The sequence below is a fragment of the Ascaphus truei genome, chromosome 1 (genome assembly GCF_040206685.1).
Source record: "Ascaphus truei isolate aAscTru1 chromosome 1, aAscTru1.hap1, whole genome shotgun sequence".
Lineage (NCBI taxonomy): Eukaryota > Metazoa > Chordata > Amphibia > Anura > Ascaphidae > Ascaphus > Ascaphus truei.
This window is the reverse complement of record NC_134483.1, coordinates 320874740-320895510: the sequence shown is the minus strand read 5'-3', so window position 1 is coordinate 320895510 and position 20771 is coordinate 320874740. Positions and strand designations below refer to the sequence as shown.

At 42.4% G+C, this 20771-nt stretch overlaps 1 protein-coding gene across 1 annotated transcript in view; it reads right to left on the bottom strand.

Annotated features, from left to right (window-relative positions):
- Positions 1 to 20771, bottom strand: part of RASGEF1B (RasGEF domain family member 1B) — a 629898-nt gene that overhangs the window by 572777 nt on the left and 36350 nt on the right. The window lies entirely within an intron of this gene.

Genomic DNA, 20771 nt, shown 5'->3' with positions numbered 1-20771 from the left:
ATAAAAGTGATAATTTCTGATAATACAACACACGCTTGTAGTGAGCAGAGATTAAAAAAGGATGCAATGCCAATGCTTCCTTTTTCATATTTGCATCCAGGGTATAAAATTTTGCAATGCAAAATTGCATTGGATAGCATCTGAAAAGCTAATTTTGTGCGTAGCATCATTGCATACAGCATTTGCATTTCATATGGAACTAACTGCACATCAAGGACCACATTTCAAAATGTTGTTTCCTTATGGTATGTACATGCGAGAACTGTTTAATAAATATGTCGTTATGCAGTAGTTAGAGACCTACATCGCTCATGACTTATGAATCCAAAATTGGTACAGAAGGATCAAATTGGATTTATAAAGAACAGATTAGGGTCAGACAGCAGTACAAGAATTTTTGCAACATTATTCAGTAATAATAACAGTTAATAATAGTTTGTTCTTGTATAGCGCTGCTAGTTTTACGTAGCGCTTTACAGAGACATCACCCTAGGAGGTGTAAAAATCCGTCCTACGCGTTTCAGACACCAAGTGTCCTTTATCAAGGAGTATAAGGGACTGGGTAAACGGGACCCTCTATATATACCAAGCAACCACACAAATAAAATGGATATTTCGCGCCAAACATCTGTGCGCGCATCTGACATCATCGTAGGCGCCCGTGTGCGCGTTTACCCGTGAACCACGGGCTCGCGCACCCCCGTGCCAAACTCACTCTATGCCAGACCGCGCCCAGAAGCAGGGCTAGTGTTGACTAGAATCCGACAAGTGGGCAGTCCGTATGGGAGTGCTCCCGCCCTCCTAGGACAACCCGCGAGAGCTGATAGGACCACGAACGGCACCCCAGCCCATAAGAATATTAGCTCAGGTGCCCGCCCCCTGGCCCTACAGGCTCATCACTGATTGGCTCAAGGCCTGGGGAGGGCCACACCCAACCGAACCGCCCCATCAATGAACAAATCAATGGGGCAACAAAACCCAATACCGCGCAATACTATAGAAACTTGCATTTGTTTGAATTTATGACCTTGGTGAGGCCTCAGATTTGGATCAGCATTTATTATTTTTTCATATTCTCTAAAGTAGTGGAGTATTGAACAGAGGTGTTATTTCAGGTGTTACAAAGGTATGGTTTTGCTGACAACCTAGTACTTACATATATACACATCCCTATATACTAACCTCCCCATTAGAATAATAACTAATATATCCCCTGTTTCATTATCCAGATGAACACACCAAGTTGCCCCCTTCTTCCCTCTCTTCTTTTTTTAGCATTGGAGACACTTCCAATTGCCATAAAGGAGTAAGGAATACATTCAGGGCATAACTATCCACAGCATACATTCAACACTTTCTCTGTATGCAGATGATATTTTATTTATATCGCAACCAGAAACTTCAGTTAAACACCTGTTAAATTGAATTCACATTTTTTTCTAAATGAGCTGGATATAAGATAAATTGGGACAAAACGGAGGTACAGTACTACTATTAAACAAAACTAAATTTGAGTGTTTTGCCTTCTGTCAAAACGTTAATCTCAAGTGCAATTCAAATCGATTCAATATTTGGGCATCACCTTCTCATATTTGAAACCTTAAAACGAGAATTCAAAGAATATTTTAGCTATCCTTAAAACATGTATTGAGAAGTGGTCTCCCGTTAACCTAACATGGTGGGGCAGAATAAAAACTATTAATAATTAACTCTTAAAGTTAATTATATATTACATACACTATACTACCCCTTCCCTTTGACCAAACATTGTTTATCAAAATTAGTAAACTAGTTAACTCCTTTGTCTGGCCTACAAACCACCTAGAATTGCACTTGACACATTAATGTTGTCTAAAGAACAAAGAGGACTAAACGTGTCGAACTTCCAATTATAACACAAAGCTTTCTTACTTCGCCAAGCTTTACTTTGGTAAAATCAGGACTCTAATCCAGATACTCCTACCTGGCTATTAGCAGGAAAATCTATTAATCGTCCCAGGCCTCTGTATCCTTTTTCATCACCAATGTTACTTACTGTACAGTATTAAGGTCAGACTCAACCCAATATATATTGCCTAACATCAGGCTTTATCGGATTTAGTTAAATGTTTTTATCCCATGTCTCCAACTCTTTACCATTACCTACATGGGATAACATTTCATTAAAAAATATTTTAAAAATACTGTTTTTTGGCATAGGTGGGTAAATGTAGGTATTTTATACATAATGGCTATAGTTTGTCAAGGTAAATTCTTACCTTTTGATTTTTTGACAAAAATCCTTTGAATTGAACTCTTTACAGATTTTCACTTTTTATAGATTGCAAAAAATGTATTAAGAAGTTCCCTAATATTAATATTATAAATCCCACCTCTGAATTTCATAATTCTGTATTTGTATTAAATACAAACAAAATCTCACATATGGCCTCATACATTTACAATTTTTTTATTAAACTGAACCCCTTCAGTGTACATCTGCAGTCGCCCCAAAGACGGACAGCCTGATAGGGCTCCCAAAGAGCTTCTCCCCTCTGCCCAGGACCAGCGTGCTATGGGTTAACATTTGCTTGTACTTTGTGGAACGTCAATCCCACCCACTGGAATGTTAATGAGAAAAGAGAACAAAGAACTTTGTATACGCAGCTGAATTCAACCTGAATCCCTTCAGTGTACATCTGTGTCACCTCAAAGATGGACAACCTTTGGCGCAGCCGAAGGGCAGCTATAGGGTGTGAGCCATTTGCTGCCGTTCGCTGATGTTAAAGCTTCTCTATTTCAATCTGAAACTCACCAGCCCTTTTATCCCCTACATCCAACTTCCCAACTCTATCTGTCCATGAAATATCTGTGAATTGATTGTATAACCTCTATTCTTAATGTAACCATGTATTGTTATAACTCTGTGCTCAGGACATACTTGAAAATGAGGTAACTCTCAATGTATTACTTCCTGGTAAAACATTTTTATAAATAAATATTAATAAAATATTGGTATAAAAGCTGTGAAAAACATATGTACAATCTTCTCTATCCCTATTAAAATATGGGAAGGATATATTTGTTGATGCAGTCAAAACTTTTCAATCTGAATCTCTCGCACAATCTTTCTTTTTCTTTCTGCATAGTGTCACCTAGACTCCAAGAAAACCTTTTATCTAACTGACCTTTCTGCTACTTTAATCTATGTTTGTCTTGTAACAAGGACATTTACATTTGAGTTCATCTGAGTTTCTATTGCCTCAACACAAACATGTTGGTTGTTTATTTGGAATAAATTGCATCTTGTACAGAATATCCCCTCTATGCTGATGACACACAAATGTACCTTTCAACCCCTGACCTTACACCGGCTGTACAGACCAAAGTCTCTGAATGACTGTCTGCTATATCCTGAATGGCCCTCTGCCGAATCAGACTTAATACAGTATGTCGAAGACGGAGCTCCTCATACTTTGTCCCAAGCCAGGTCCTGCTGCCCTCTTCTACATTACTGTTATCAGAACTATCATACACCCAGTATCACAAGCATGCTGCTTAGGTGTCACATTTGAGTCCTTCCTCACATTCTCCTCTCACATTCACAATGTTGCTAAAACCTGTTGTTTTTTCCTCCGCAACAATGCAAAGATTTGCCCTTTCCTCTGTCGTTCTACTGCTGAAAGTCAAACACAGGCCCTCATTCTCTGCTGTCTTGAGTATTATAACCTACTAATGTCCGGCCTTACTGCCTCTCACCTGTCTCCCGGACAATCTATCCTGAATGCTGAAGTTAAATCACTTTGCTAAATTGGTCTCTCTTTCTCTGCTGCTGAAATACCTCTACAGGCTTCCTATTAAATCCCGTATCACACACTCAATTCTCCTCCTCACTTTTCAAGCTATACTGTACACTCTTCTGCTCCTCCCTACATCTCAGCCCTAATTTCTCGTTATACACCATCCGGGCTCTTCTGTTCTGCTCAAGGATTACTTCTCTCTACGCCTTTTGTAATCTAAAGCCCTCTCCCACCCAAAACCTCTACCACAATGCCCCAAACCTCTGGAATGCCCTCCCCCTCAATATCCGACTGGCACCTTCTCCATGCCCCTTTAAGACCTATCTAAAAACACACCTCTTTAACTAAGCATATGGGTAGCTCTACTGGCATATACTATACATCCCATATGCACTGACCTTGGCCCCTTGCAGACGCACTTACCAGAACACCTTCCTTCTGTCTCTAAAAGTTCTCCCCACTTACCATTAAGATCATTGGCTCTTGGGGGCAGGGACATTAATACACTAGGAGTGCGCCTGTTTTTCTTTTGTGTTTTCAGATATCCTTGGGATTTGGTGATCCATATACTCGGGCTGCAAATCTCCAGTGTTTTTGTATATCCTTGGACTCTAATTTGTGGACTGGTTTTTATATGTTCTTTATAATACTTTATATATATATTTTATATTTTATATAGTCTAGTCTACTATCATATACAGCTGTTATAGTAACATATCGCCTTAAGTGTGGAGAGGGTGTGGCTCAGTGAGTAAAAGACACTGACTGGCACTGAGAGTTTGAAGCAGGGGAGCCTGGTTCAATTTCCGGTGTCGGCTCCTTGTGACTTTGGGCAAGTCACTTTCTCTCCCTGTGCCTCAGGCACCAAAAAACATAGATTGTAAGCTCCACGGGGCAGGGACCTGTGCCTGCAAAATGTCTCTGTAAAGCACTAAGTATAACTAGCAGCGCTATACAAAAACAGGCTATTATTATTATTATTATTTAGGTATCTCATGGTACCAATGAGAATGAGATACATCTTTGAGGTCTGGTTTGGATAGGTTTAGTCCTGTCCCCTCATGGATTAGTTTCTCTTCTAAGTAGGTTGGTTTTGCTGTTGGTGCTCCTTTGGCCCATATAGACATAATGAATTTATAAATATAGTACACAACTTATTATATAAATAAAAACAAAATATATAATTAAAATATTTTATTTTTGATATACATTATGGTAAGATATATACACATATATGCATGTGCAATTATTGTCATGTATAAACACTAATATTGTTTTAGGGATTGTGGCCCCGTCTGTCTCGAAGTCCCTTCTGTTCCTGATCTTCTTCTTCTGCTCCTCTAGTTCATGATTTCATTAATAATGGAATTTTATTGATAATGGAATTGTATTTTTCTTCATTAGGTTAGCTATTATGTTTATTGCTATCTCAAATGAGATTCAATGAATATCTAAATATGGTGTTCTTACTAATATTATATTTTTGTTATTATTATGATTCTATTATATATCTCTAATTCTATGTAATATTCTTTGTTTAGCATTTTGTATATCTCATTAGGTTAGTCTCTTGTATACTGGTGTTTTTTAATACCCCTCTAATGTAATACTTATGATTTTACAATGTTATACTGTTCATAATGTAATATTAACCTCATCTCTATATATAATATACTATTTTCCTACTAGATATTACTGTCATATAGATTAATTAAACTAGGGTTAAACTGTGTGTACAATCTAAGGAACCCGCCCATTATTCCTATTGGTTAGATATAACGTCTGTCTAGATATAAAGGTAACCTTGTGACCAATAGAATCACCCCCTGACGAAGTCATCAGTGGCAAAACGCGTAGGGCGTTTCCTAAAGTAGCGATCAGCTGTCTATACTACTCACGAGCAGAGAGAGTATCTTTGCGGCTATTGAGGACTGTTTTTTGGGTTGCCGAGTTCCCCCTGACTACGGTGCATGCAGTATTTCCTATTGGATAAGTGGCAGCTGAGAGTGCCGATACCGGAGGATACTTGTACACGGGACGTTGAGTGATGACAGCATCCGGTTCCAGGAACATCTATACATCCTACTGAGCTCTCCGGTACAGCAGAGGAGGCACTAGAGGAACGGTTGGCGTGGATCCCTGCAGTCTATGGCCAATGAGTATATCTCATATATGCTTGATTTTATGCTCTGTTTGTGAGTGCGTTTTTTATATTTTTTAGTCCTATAAAACTTTTATATACTTTAATACCCTAGTAGTGCACCTGTTTTTCTTTTGTGAATATATATATATATATATATATATATATATATATATATATCAGACAAGATACAAACAGCGCAACTTAAAACAAATATCAAAACAAACTAAAAATTCTAATTGAAATACCACACACAGAGAGAGGTGTAAATCCTTAATATTAACTACTCTACACAACCTGCTGCCAATTAGGTCCACGGCTCCACATATGCCGTTATAGAAAATGTCAGAAGAATGACCTAGGCGCAGACATGTGGGGAAAAGAAAAGAGAAAAAAAACCATAGGGTAGTATATCCAAATAAGGAGGGTAAGATATGAACTGCTAAAGTATTAGACTTTGAAGACAACAGCTCACAAACGGCCCCCTGAGTTTTTAGACGGTAATGCAGTATTGCAGACAGCGCTAATAAAATGCTAATATAACGAGCGCTAAAATACCTCAATATACTCCGGAAAAAAAAATGCATCTGCCCGCGGTTATCAGAGTTGCGCCGCTACGGCCGCACTAGGGTAAAGGCGGCCGCAGCTGTAGGTCGATAAATATATGCCTTTAGTCCACTTAGGGGACAGGGAACACAGCTTGGGGTTCTTGTCTCATCCAAAAGAAGATCTCCCACACTCTCTGGTAGCTGCAGCATCAGGATCCCCTGGTCATTTGTGATTAACCTAGATAGACAGCTTCCATCTCCGAGATCGTTCCCGTAAAGGGGAGAAGGCAGGGAGAAAAAGGCTATATAGTGTAAAATCGTTTACCTGTAAGGTATTTTATTAGTATCGTTATTAAACGATATACAGTATACACATACACATTAAAAATTCCTCTAAAACTTGAATACATTATTTATATATCAACCATTCTGCAGCACGATATCCTGGTCCCTTCTAAAAAAAACTTTTGATAATCTAATTTTGCCACAAGATTAATTTTTATCAATTTGAAGGACAATTTTATTCTCTTGCCTGTTTGTTGGTAGTAATTAGTGCTTTTAGTATACAGTTATGAAAGAGTAGCTGCAATTAAATCATTCACATTAAATAAATTTCAAGACATTTGGTCCGTTATTGGGCATGATTTAAAAGGGACTTTCTAATGTAAATCTGTTACTCGTTCTATTACTTATTATTTACTGTCTCTAGGCAGCAGCTTCCCTATGTTTTTTCATCTGCATTTTGCACTTTAATAGATACATTGTACACCTTTATAGCTGATTTCATTTTTTCATTACATGCAGTATTATTTTAAGCACATTGTTTTTATTTTATATATAACACAGTTAACAGTTTAAGAGATTTGCAGAGAAATATTAAAATTAAGGAAGTGAAATTGCTGCTTTAAACTAATAATTATAGCAATTTGTGATATGGAAATTAATCTGAGGTTTGAACTCCAATCTAGGTTTATTTTTTATCCTTAGGGCTGTTATATTGTGGCCGCGTGCGCGGCACTTATACTTGGCTGAGGTTAGTCAGCCCTTCTATACAAGGGCCGCACGCGCGCATGGCAGTGAGCGTGCATCCGGCCGACAGCGAGGAAGACGGGGAAATAAAGATTTCACGCCGCTACCGGTGCTGAAATGTATGTATGTGTGTGTGTATGTATGCATGTGTATGTATGTATATAAGTGTGTGTATATGTGTGTATGTATGTGTGTGTCTGAACGTGTCTGCACAATGTCACAGGAGTTGACCCCTGGACACGCGGGAATCCAATAGAGATTGAACCTCATACTCTTCGTTATTTTGGATGGTCACTGGATCTGGCTTGCGGGTCAGGTCCGGGAAGAAATGACTGAAGATGAAAAGGTTTTAAGAGAGAAACATGAAAAACATTGGGGATCTTCATACTGTGTGGTAGCTGGAGGTGAAATTCCACAGGATTGATCTATTCTGAAATAGGAAAAGGACACAGGAATTTAGGTGCCAATTTTGGGATGCTATCTTTAAGTGGATATTTTTAGAGGAGAGCCATACCAAATCCCCTGGCCTGTACCTGGGCGCAGGACGACGGCGGCGATCGGCCTGAAGTGAGATCTGTGGAAGGAGTTGAGAAGGGTCATTTGAATCCTGGACCATGCTGCTTGGAGAGAAGAAATGCATTCGTCTACGGCCAGTACCCCAGAAGGAATGTTGGAGATGGGTAAGTAGGGAGGGTGAAACCCATAATTTATAAAAAAAAAAAAAAAAGTGTGACTCACGGGTGGCTTCATTCTTGGCAGAATTAACCGCATACTCCGCCCAAGGGAGGAGTTGAGTCAAATCATCCTGCGAGTCAGATATAAAGCATCTTAGGTACTTTTCCAGGGACTGGTTAATCCTCTCTGTCTGTCCGTTGGACTGAGGGTTATATGCAGAGGAGAAGGAGGAAGAGATGCCCAATCTCTTAGTAAAAGTTCTCCAAAACTTGGACACAAACTGGGACCCTCTGTCAGAAACGATAGAAGAAAGGATCCCATGAATCCGAAAAATTTGATCCGTAAAGATATCAGCGAGGGCGGGAGAGGTGGGCAGTCCCTTAAGTGGGATAAAATGAGCCATCTTAGAGAATCTATCCACGACCACCAAGATTGTGTTCATTCCTTTGGATTTGGGTAACTCCACGATGAAATCCATAGAAATATGGGACAAGGGACGGTCGGGGACTGGAAGAGGTAGGAGAAAACCTTGGGGTTTTTGACGAAGTGTCTTGTTCTGCGTGCAGATAGGACAAGCGCGGGTATATTCCAAAATATCTTGGGACATTTTGGGCCACCAAAAATTCCGACGAATAAGGTCGAAAGTCTTCTTAAACCCTGGATGGCCTGCGGATTTCGAAGAGTGACCCTAGGTCAGGACTTCAGGGACAAACTTGGAGGGTACGAAGAGTTTGCTGTTGGGAACCACCAAGTCCTTAGGAATGCGTCTCTGAGAATGCATAATTTTATCGAGGTTCTTGAAGTTAGATGTGGCGAGAATCCTCTCCTGTGGGAGAATGGTCTCCAAGGACTCCTCTGGTCTCTCCTCAGAGGAATGTTGTCTGGAAAGTGCGTCCGCCTTTAGGTTCTTTGTCCCGGGGATATAAGAAAGGTGAAAATCAAACCTGGAAAAAAAAAAAGAGACCAACAAGTCTGTCGTGGACCAAGACGTCGAGCGTTCTCGATGCAGAGAAGGTTTTTGTGATCCGTGAGGATAGTAAATGGTTCTTTCGACCCCTCCAGGAGATGTCTCCACTCTTAGAGAGCCATCTTCACGACCAAAAGCTCCCTGTTACCCACGTCGTAATTCCTCTCAGCCGGTGAGGATTTCTTGGAGATGTATGCACAGGGATGTAACTTGTCTTGGGGGGTAGGTCTCTGAGACAGCACTGCCCCTGCGCCACAGTCGGAGGCATCAACTTCCAACATGAAGGAGAGATTGGTGTTAGGATGACGGAGGATAGGTGCGGATACAAATGCTTCCTTGAGTTCCTTGAAGGCGGAGTGAGCCTCAGGTGACCAAGCAGATGGATCAGCCCCTTTCTTCGTAAGAGCTGTAAGGGGCGCCACAATGGTAGAAAAATTACGTATAAACTTGCGATAGTAATTTGCAAACCCCAAAAAACGTTGTATGGCCTTGAGAGTATCGGGTCTTGGGCATTCAGTTACTGCCTGAAGTTTACCGGGATCCATCATAAAACCCTCGTCAGAAATTATGTAACCCAGGAATTGGTTAGAGGTCTGGTGGAAGGTGCACTTCTCACGCTTGGCATACAGATGGTGTTCACGGAGGCGAGAGAGAACGTAGGAGGTGTGGCGAATATGATCCAGGAGGTCTCGGGAAAAAATCAAGATGTCATCCAAGTAAACTATTACAAAAATGTTGAGTACTTTACGAAAAACGTTGTTGATAAAGTCCTGGAAGACTGCTGGGGCATTACATAGCCTGAAGGGCATTACAAGATACTTGTAGTGGCCGCTACGTGTGTTGAATGCCGTCTTCCATTCATCCCCCTGTCTGATGCGCACCAGATTATAGGCTCCACATAGATCCAACTTGGAAAAAATCTTAGCCCCTTGTAGTTTATCAAAGAGTTCGGTAATGAGGGGAAGGGGGTAACGATTTTTAACGGTGATGCAATTAAAACCCCTGTAATCAATGCAAGGCCTTAACGAGCCATCCTTCTTCACGAAGAAAAATCCAGCCCCTGCTGGGGAGTTGGAGGGGCGAATGAAACCCTTCTTGAGGTTTTCTTGGATATATTCATCCATGGCCTGAGACTCTGGTTGAGACAAGGGGTAGGTCTTGGATTTATGCAAACTGTAACCTGGAACAAGATCGATCGGACAATCATAGGTCCTGTGAGGGGGCAAAAGATGCAACTGGACCTTATTGAAAACGTCCCGGAATTAATGGTAAACGGAGGGAAGGGTAATCTCAGGAACGGAGGTATTAGCCATAAGTTGGGATGCTTCGCCTGACCTCGGTTTCCAAGTGATGGGAGAAGAGGAAGTCCAATCAATCAGAGGATTGTTTAGCTGTAGCAGGGAAGGCCAAGGGTGTTCTAGGAGCATGGATGGCATCGAGGACTAGGGTTAATGAGGTCGTGAATCTCACTATATCAGGGTCTCTCTCTCTTCAGTCACTTGCTCCAAATTCAATCATGCATGCGCTAGCTCACTAAGAAAGACTCTGACACCAGGTTCAGCTTCAATCTCAGTACATGCGTTATCATGGGGGTAACACAGGAACTGCCGAGTTTTTGTATTACAATCTATTTATATCAAAGTAGGCTAACACTAGCCAATCATTCAATGCCACACCTATTATGCGGCAAAGCTTATCCAATTATTACATTAGTTAGTAGAAAAAAGGCACAATGGGGGCGGGGGTCTTGTCGGCTGATGCAAGTTTCACAGGAATGCCGTGTGTCCTTGCTTTCTGAAGTTATGTTTCGTTTTCTCTGTAATCAGTCGGCTTTAGGTCACTTTGCTACTTCCTTATTGCGTGGGCGTGGGCGAGAGTCTGTGCAAGCGGAATTTCACAGTCACCTCGGATAGAAAACAGTATTAGTAAAAAAGCACAGCAAACAGATATAAGATGGAGACGAGTGGTTTCTATAAAGCATAGAGATATGACACCCATATTCTATCCTTCACAGTCCCCCCTAGAAACCACGAGACAAACATAATCTTATAAAAGTATTAAAAAACTAAACCAAAAAGGATATACTTTCCCTATGACTAATCTTAACCTTAGAAAAACTACCTGAGGGTGTTGGTCGGCTGTTCATGAGCTTCTCTCATCCCCGACAACTGCTTGCTCGCTAAACTCGAAGACCTACAGAACATACACAAGGAGTCCCTTCCCTACCGACAAACAAACTAGGGTCTGGGAACTTGATTGGTCACCCCTGTCACTCCAGAGTACTATAATGGACTGGTCTTATGTTCTCTCGTTTTTGTAACAGCATATTTTCATAACATTGGCACATTGCTCTTGTTCTCAAGGTTTTTGGCTTAGCTGAACCGCTCAATATCAATTGGAACTTCAGAAGAAAAAAAATGTATTTTAAACTAACATTCATTCCAACTTTCATACAGACAATAGACAATATCAGGCACCTAAGATGGATGCTGACTCAAAATGGTTGCTTAGATCCCAGTGCTGTTATGTCAGACCCCCCCTTACGTCATATTCTCACTCTGTCACTCCCTCCTTTTTATTCTCAAAACATAGCTTCCGAGAATAAAGTTCATGATGATAGTCCAGGGATAACTCAGAGGACAAGGGTGCGTGCCCTTCACTGTCATAGTCTCGTAAGGCGCTGCGGCCAATATGTCTTTTGATGAATTGAATAACTGTGGTCGGCATCTTCTTTCTTCACGGTACTGCTGTTTTCTGGCATCTGTAAAGAGTGGCATCCGAATGGGGGAGGGGGTCGCACACCTGTGGATCATACCTTTGCAACACGTGACACACACATATATGACAACAAGTAACACTCCCAAACACATCAAAACATTCAAAAAAAATTGCTCCAAGTGATCTTAGCCATTCACCTAACCCCAAGGGTGATAATCTGTCACTTCCCTTTGTAACCCTCTTTTGAATCTCTTGTATTTAATCTAGTTCATGCTGCACATTGCTACACTGATCTGAAATATAAACACAACATTGTCTTTAACCAAACACATAACCCTCCTTTTGAAGCTAAAACATAGTCTAAAGCAATTCTGTTTTGTAAGGCCATAAGCCTAATCTGAACCTGTTCTTGGATTTTCAGAATCATCACAACATTCTATTACTGAGAATTGAGGGGGTTTGGTATCTGTGGAAGCTAATGCATGATCCTCACCCTGCACGCATTGTATACATCAATCACTCAGAATATTGATGGTCAACATGGCTGACTTATGATCCTTTCCTTGTGGCTGACACACGCCCCTGGGTGACCCCCTCCTTTCGGTGGAGGTGCAACACACTTCTGGATCAAAGTTTTGCTGCACATGACACATACATAGAGAGTGAAGAGTACTGCCAAAACACATACAAGAGCTTTCACAAGCCACGCTTCCAGGAAACCAATCCTCCCATCAAGGCTCAATTCTACATACACCTTAAATTTCTAACTTAACACACTCTAAAGAATAAAAATATTGAGTCTCTGAAAAAATGAAATGTTCTGATAAAACCTGGCCTTAGCCTGGTGTCTTATTTTCCTCGTTGGTTAACGGTTAGAGTTTTGACTCGGCAAGACGTTAACTTGATGCGGCTGTGCTTTAGGTGGCTTTGGTCTTTGGTGGCGCTGGAACGTTTGGTGGAGCTGGAACGAGCTTTACTGTACTTTGGGTCCAGGAAAATGACTCTGCCGCTTTGGTGGTTACTTTAGGCCTTTTCACCTGAGATGAAAAGCATGCTTGCGCAGGAAATATGTGACTATTAACCCCATCTCGAGTAGGTGCACTTTCAACGTTGCCTAGAGAGACTCAAAAAATGTATTAGTTGCATACAACTTATTGTTTTATTACCAATAACATGGTCCTTAATTCGTTCCTTTGGACTGCTGATAGTCATAAGTCATCCCATATGTGTCTCATAGGGAGATAATTTATACCTAGGAATCAATTCTTGTATCAATGTGTTTACTCCTGTCTTAGCATCCACATATAGACAGAGGTATTCCCTATTAATGTTCCTAATTCATTCCTCAAATTAAAACTAAGTAGCCAATGTGAACCTGACTTTGATACAATCTAAGTTCCTGAAACTTTAGGGCCTCATCTTGCCTAACCACTTGTTCCATAATTAATTCTATCCTGTCTGCAGGCCATATCCCTAAGACCTGGGAACTACCAGAGTTTGTCCCAATCTTCAAAAATGGGGACAAAAAACACTGTCTCAAACTACAGGCCAATATCCCTTTTCCCAATACTATCCACTGTTATGGAAAAATATTCCCTCCCAATTAAACAATTATTTTACCCATACAAATTTCCCTAGCCAATCCCTATCTGGCTTTTACCCCAAACACTCCACTGTAACTATTCTGCTAATTAATTTGAAATGCCTTCTACATAATGCATACCTTATTCACTTATGTAACTGCTTTTGCAACTATGTATCCCCTGTATTTAACCCTATACACACGACACACCCACAAATGAGAGGTGACTCCCAAATTCACCACTTCCTGGCAAACCCATTCTAGATTAAACAGCAATTTATACAATAACCACTGCTTACGGACACCTTTGGAAAAAATAAATGGTTAAAAGTTATAACATACATCACATATTCAGTTAATAGACAAATGATTTTGTATAAGACTTCACACTAATGTCTTGCTTTATATAATCTCTTTGCACAGTGCTGAGCACATGGTCAGCTTTATAATTTTAAAGACACTCTGCATATTCATCTGACTAAAAAAAAAAAAAAAATATTTTCTATAAGACTTGTTTCCGGGCAAAGAGCCATTTCGTTTCTGGGCGTTTCGCCAATTGACCCTGAAAAGATAAGATAATGGTACACCACGCTTCTTCCTTAAAAATAATAATTATTGGATTGGAACTTTTGCTTAAAGTTTAAATACATGGAGCTTTATCCAGAGCCCTAAGAACTACATTTTTTATGGCCTCTCAAAAATTAACCCACAGGCTTTTATATAGCTGAGGTTCATATAACTTCTTAACACACAAATAACGCCACACGCTCATGCTATTTCCCTACACTCAGTTTTTTTTTAATGCTTTCTGTTTTGAACTTTTATAGTTTCACTGACTTCATTCACTACAAATTTATGCTATCTTGTTGCAATTCTGTCCTTTCTCAAGCTACACACACCTATTTCTCTCCATTAATCAATACTAACCCCACACTAACTCTTCCTTCATCTCACCTCAGGACTTTTCTGACTATTTTGAGGATATGGCGGGGGAGGGTTAACTTTAGGGGTAGAAGGTGTAGTTTTGTCACTTTCGGGTACTTTCATATAACAGTAACTTTTCTTATCTTTCCCTCCACATTCTATTTCAGTGAAACCTTCCTTTTGAAGCTCAATAGCCACACTCAAAAATTTCTCAGCATTCTCCCACAATCCTCCATCTTTCAACATTCCTTTACATGCCTGGATTCTATCTTTCAACATTTTTGGTTGCAACCTTCCCGTGGAGGGTAAATCCAATACTTTAAACAACAATTTACATTTCTAGGAGACCCTTGTCTTCCAGCGTTCCCCGGGATTCAGTTATTATTTTAGACCATAGACTGGGTTGCAATCTCCCCGAGGACGGGACTCCAGCCAGTTTATACAGATTAGCAGCATTTTTGATATATTTCTTTCCTTCTCGAGTGCGGACTAAATCTAGTGCTGTCTGTGCCCCTGTGGGCAACACATGTTTTTTCTTAAATAAGTGCAACATCTCTGAATTCTCTGTTCGTCCCACTAATATCTCGTGGCCGGTCCTGTGTCACCGTCTCGAGGGAACCACTGTTTGGTTACCGCCCTCAGACGCTGGGTCCCTGACCCCAGACACCCGGTACCGGAGACAGAGTACTATCTCTACGTCTCGAGGGAACCACTTTTCCAGGTTACCGCCCTCAGAGCATCAGTGCCTGTCCTGTTCCCCTTTACTGGGCTGACAGCCTGCACTTCTCGGTGCCTGTCCTGTTCCCCTTTACTGGGCTGACAGCCTGCACTTCTTGGTGCCTGTCCTGTTCCCCTTTACTGGGCTGACAGCCTGCACTTCTTGGTGCCTGTCCTGTTCCCCTTTACTGGGCTGACAGCCTGCACTCTCATTCAGGGATTTTGCAATTACTTATCAGAAAATCAATCAGACAACCCGCAATCTATCTCCCATTACTACCCACTCGGTCACCTAAATTCCCAACACTAATGCACTAATACACCTACATATACGACCTCCAGTCAGCCGACAAAAATCCCACTCCACTTCGGGCTCCCACTTGCGGCACTGACTAGCATATATAACATGTAAACATTCGTACAATTTAGCAACTTATAGGTGACCACAAGCAACTGAAGAGTATGATATTTTTAACAGTTCTAAACAGAGCGCGACTCTAAAGATCACACCGTTGTATCACATCAACGTGAGTGAAAGACCTAAACAGATTATACTACCTAGGCAGCAACCCACCGACTTGTCATAGGCAAGATAACACACAAATTGTATGCAAGAGCTTACCTTGACAATGAGGGTGATCAGTCCTCGGTTCGGTGTGTCACGGTCTCTGCAGCAAAATCAGCGACAGGTCAGTCTCTCGTGGTGAGCCGGAGTCACGCTCCCCCCCTTTCACGTTGGGCGCCAAATAATGAGGTCGTGAATCTCACTATATCAGGGTCTCTCTCTCTTCAGTCACTTGCTCCAAATTCAATCATGCATGCGCTAGCTCACTAAGAAAGACTCTGACACCAGGTTCAGCTTCAATCTCAGTACATGCGTTATCATGGGGGTAACACAGGAACTGCCGAGTTTTTGTATTACAATCTATTTATATCAAAGTAGGCTAACACTAGCCAATCATTCAATGCCACACCTATTATGCGGCAAAGCTTATCCAATTATTACATTAGTTAGTAGAAAAAAGGCACAATGGGGGCGGGGGTCTTGTCGGCTGATGCAAGTTTCACAGGAATGCCGTGTGTCCTTGCTTTCTGAAGTTATGTTTCGTTTTCTCTGTAATCAGTCGGCTTTAGGTCACTTTGCTACTTCCTTATTGCGTGGGCGTGGGCGAGAGTCTGTGCAAGCGGAATTTCACAGTCACCTCGGATAGAAAACAGTATTAGTAAAAAAGCACAGCAAACAGATATAAGATGGAGACGAGTGGTTTCTATAAAGCATAGAGATATGACACCCATATTCTATCCTTCACAGGGTCTCCTTGTGCAAATGGGAGGTCAGAAGGAGGGGAGCCGTCTCTAAGGAGATGTATGCCGGGGTAAGAGGACGTCCGTCTATACCAACCAGTGCGATGGGGCTCTCCTTCCTCACGAGCGGTATGTGGTTCAGCCTGGCGAATTAAAGATCCATAAAGTTTCCTCCTGCTCCCGAGTCAATGAACGCTGCGGTAGAGGTATGAATGTTATCGCCCATAAGAGAGACAGGTATAGTGAGCTTCTTAGGGAATTCTCCCTTAAGGAGGGGGCGAGGAGACATGACACCAACCGAGAGCCCCTTTGTACTCACTTGGGTGTGCCCGTTTCCTGGGCCGCAGAGGACATTCCCGAACCAGGTGCTCAGCGGATCCGCAGTAGAAACACATCCCCCGGCGTGGCGGAATTGCCGTACAGGTGTGCGGATGCATTGTACCCCCAGTTGCTTCAGCTCAGGTAGCTTTGAGGCAGGACAAAGAGGAGTGGTGGTACTTGTACCCACAGGAGTACTTTGGAAGGGAGTTTGGAAGTTAGAAAAATGAGTGCTGACGCTCGGAGCGGCGTACTTGGATGCGTTGATCCACTTGGACTGCTAGTTCGATGAGAACCTCCAATTGATCTGGCCTGAGTATTCGAGCAAGTTCATCCTTGATGGGATCAGCCAGGCCTTGCCAGAATACAGAGACGAGAGCCTCCTGTCCCCAGTAGGTCTCGGCTGCGAGAGTCCGGATCTCCACGGCATACTGTGTCACCATTCGTCGACCTTGCGTTATCTGAAGGAGAGAAACAGATGCCATCTCCCGGCATGCGGGGGAATCGAATACTTGTTGGAACTCTGCCTTAAAGGCTGAATAATCCTGGGTAAGGTCAGAACGTGGCTCCCAGACCGGGGAGGCCCAAGCCAGGGCGCTGCCCATCAGCAAGTTATAAATGTAGGCTACCTTCTTAAGTCCAGTATCGAGGTGATGGGGAGCCATTTCGAACTGCACCTCACACTGGTTGAGAAAACCCCTACATTCTTGCGGTTCGCCAGCATAGGGTTTGGGAGGCGGAATTTTTACGTCAGAGCTGCTAGCAACTGCTGCGCTTGCGGGCTGGGAGTTAACACCAAAAGAGGGGTCAGCTGGTATTCGGGACGAGAGTACCACAACCTGACGCGTTAATGCCACAATTTGATCCGCCATGGCTTGGGTTTGCTGAATCAGATCGGAGAGAAACTGCCTTAGTTCAGTCTGGTTTGCGTCTTGTGGGATCAACATAATGTTACGCCGGTGCTGCCCGCAGACCAGACCCGTACCCTGTGCCGAAGAGGAAAGTAGGGATACACGCACCCGCAGCAAAGGGAGTGAGTCCGGAGTGTGGTGTTAAGCGTTGCCAGGCCAAATATAAGTAACGTAGACAATACTTGCCGGTACCGATTATAGGAGTAGAATAGTGATTGCCTTGCCGAGGTCAGGGAGCGGAGAGATGAGGAAGGTTGAAGTCCAAGCCGTGATCGTGGGATGCCAGAGAATACGTAGTCCAAGGAGAGCCGAAGTCGAGCACCAAAGGGGGTAGTCGTACGAGCCGTGTCAAAACCTGTAGTAACTGAGAGTACACCAACCACATCCATACAGAGACTATGTCGAGCGATGAGTGAGGGCTCAGAGACGCTAGATAATGCTGGGCTGACCAATCAGGGATGGAGGCGGGTCAGGAGGACTGCAAGGAGCCTCTCTGGATAGGTGTGGCTGATACAACCCAGGTGAGCACTGGTAGCACTCTGATTACACCCGTGCGGTGTATGGGGGCAGAGCCTCATAGCAGGAGTGGAAGTAGAAGAGAGTATGCTGGGCGTGCGCTCTGTAAGCTGTGTGTGCACGCGAGCAGTGTTGGAGGAGGACACACGTGTGCGTGCGGGACGGAGAACCCGCGTCTGCCACTAAGAAGGAGGAGGAGCAGTGGGGCCGTTGAGGGAAGGGGCCCTGCGCGACGGAGGTGATGATGGCCTGTGGAGGCAGGTATGCAGAGGTTGCACTGCGCGCCCTGAGTCTCCCTGAGGGTAGTCTGTGTGTTGCGCGGACGGCGCTGAGAACTCAGATTCCTAACACAAACTTGATGGAATCACATGGTAGATCAAGCAAGCTGATTGGTTGGTGTACCATGTGATTCCTTACCTTTTGGGATGAGGTCACCTTAAAGGGAAGTTACCATATGGTACACACCAACCAATCATGTACCATGTGATTCCTTTCCTTTAAGGTGACCAATATACTTGCCCCAGGGAGGATGGTTTTAACCCTTCATTAATGTAGTGGTTAGCCACTAAGGTAATGAAGGGAGATAAGTAATTTATTTAAATTGTGTACTGTACATATATTCTTTTTTTGTATCTGTCCAGTCTGTCTTGCCCCTTGATAATATAGATACCCAAATATCAGAATCTATGTCACAAGGGACAATACTAAAAGACCATGTTTGATGATCTACGTCATCAAGGGGTTCTGACAGGATATTTAGATTATTTAAATGTACAGTCCAACCCGCTTGATTACATAGATGACCGAATATAGTCCTATAGTATCCCCCCTTTTGACGCAGATATCCATATTCGTTATCGGGGCAGGACAGACCAGACTGACTGCTTTTCACCTTCCGAGCAGCTCGGGGAGACACGGAGAGAGACAGCTTCTGTCCAATTGAGCAGCTCTCTCAGACTGGTGCCTGGCCCGGTAGGATTAACACTGCGGGGGTCTCATGCAGAAGTATGCGTGGACCCCCGTAGAGTTAATCCTACCGGGTCGCTTACTGTTTTTGGGGCCGTAATCACACGCAGCTATGGTACAGTCTAGCAGCCGCACATGATTGCAGCACCGAAAACAGTAAGTCTTACTACATCTGTAGCCAGATGTCCAAATTTTAAACAGAAAATACCAATTGGAGCACTTGGCAGAATGTAAAAATGTAATTAAAATCACAGCATTGTTGAAGAAAAGTTTCTGATTTACAAACATTGAAGCTCATTTTGAATCAATAAACAAGTGTAGTCACAATGATTTGGGGAATCTGCTTCTATGAGGTTTCTCAAATGCAGTAGGAAATGTTTTGTAATTTTTGATTATTTGCCCTAAGGAGTGTCTGATTAATATTGTTGCATCTTTTTTTGCTAGAACTCATGCCTGTTAGAATTTGTATAAAACTAAGGTTGGTCTCCTTTTCATTATACAGGCTTTTGAAAAAGTCCTCTGCAACAAATGCGCACATGAATGTGTGCACTAGAGTGCTTTAAAGGCCTGTAAAGGAAATCATCAGCATTTTGGGACTCCAGGAAAAATCTAGTGCCCATGTTCATCTTCACCCAACTGTTGTGAACCTTCAAATACAAACTCCTATCCCGAAAAGGAAACCTATAGTGCGACTTAGGGCTAGATCCACAAAGCTCTGTTAACTCAGGGCAAATAAATACTGTAGGTAACAGACGTTATTTTTCCTCAGTTTAACGCGCATCCACAAAGCTATTAATATGCAAAAATAGAGTCCGACACCAAAAGCAGTATCATAGTATTATATGCAGTAGTGAGTACATTAATAGCGCAGAGGCGTCATAATCAATATACCTCACATGCACCTTGGGAAACATTGAACATACGCTCCAATTAACGATATGTGCTCCAGCCACGAACGCATGTGCACACCTAAACGTAATGTCCATGTGCACGTTAAAAATTAAAATAGATACAGTAGAGGCAACGTTTATTCTAACATTTGCCGTAAACTAGCCGGGTTACATTCTGGGTATGTGCTGGGTATGTGCTGGGTATGTTCTGGGCTAGTTTGAGGCACGTTTAAGGCATTTCTGCATTGACTAACGACCCATAGGATTAACACAGCAGGGATCCCTGGCAATCCAATTCAGTTTGAATGGGACTGCCAGGGACCCCCGCTGTTAATCTGATAGGCCATTAATCAATGCAGAAATGCTGGGGCTAGTTTAAGGAAATGTATTCAGAATGTACCTGGGTGTACCTGGGTCTTTTGGGGAATTGCCACTGGTTTTTGTTAGAATAATCGCTGCCTCTACTGTACACAATACGTAGGGAGGATGTAAGCCATTAGTGTCCGACCCTAAAGGCATGAACATGGCTGAGGAGGCTTTCACCTCTACAGCTGCTGCTGATCTTGCTGATGGAAGAATCAGAAGCATTACATTTACTGATGAGGAATTGGAGATCTTCATTAATTGAGGATCTGTGCTCCAATAAAATAACTTCTGAGAAAAAAAAAAAAACGTATGGAGCCAAATCCTTACTGAAATAAATGCCCTGAGCAATATTGTCCCAATTGTGGACATGCTAAAGGAGAAATGGCCATACAGTAAGAGGAAGCTGGAAAAAAAACTGGC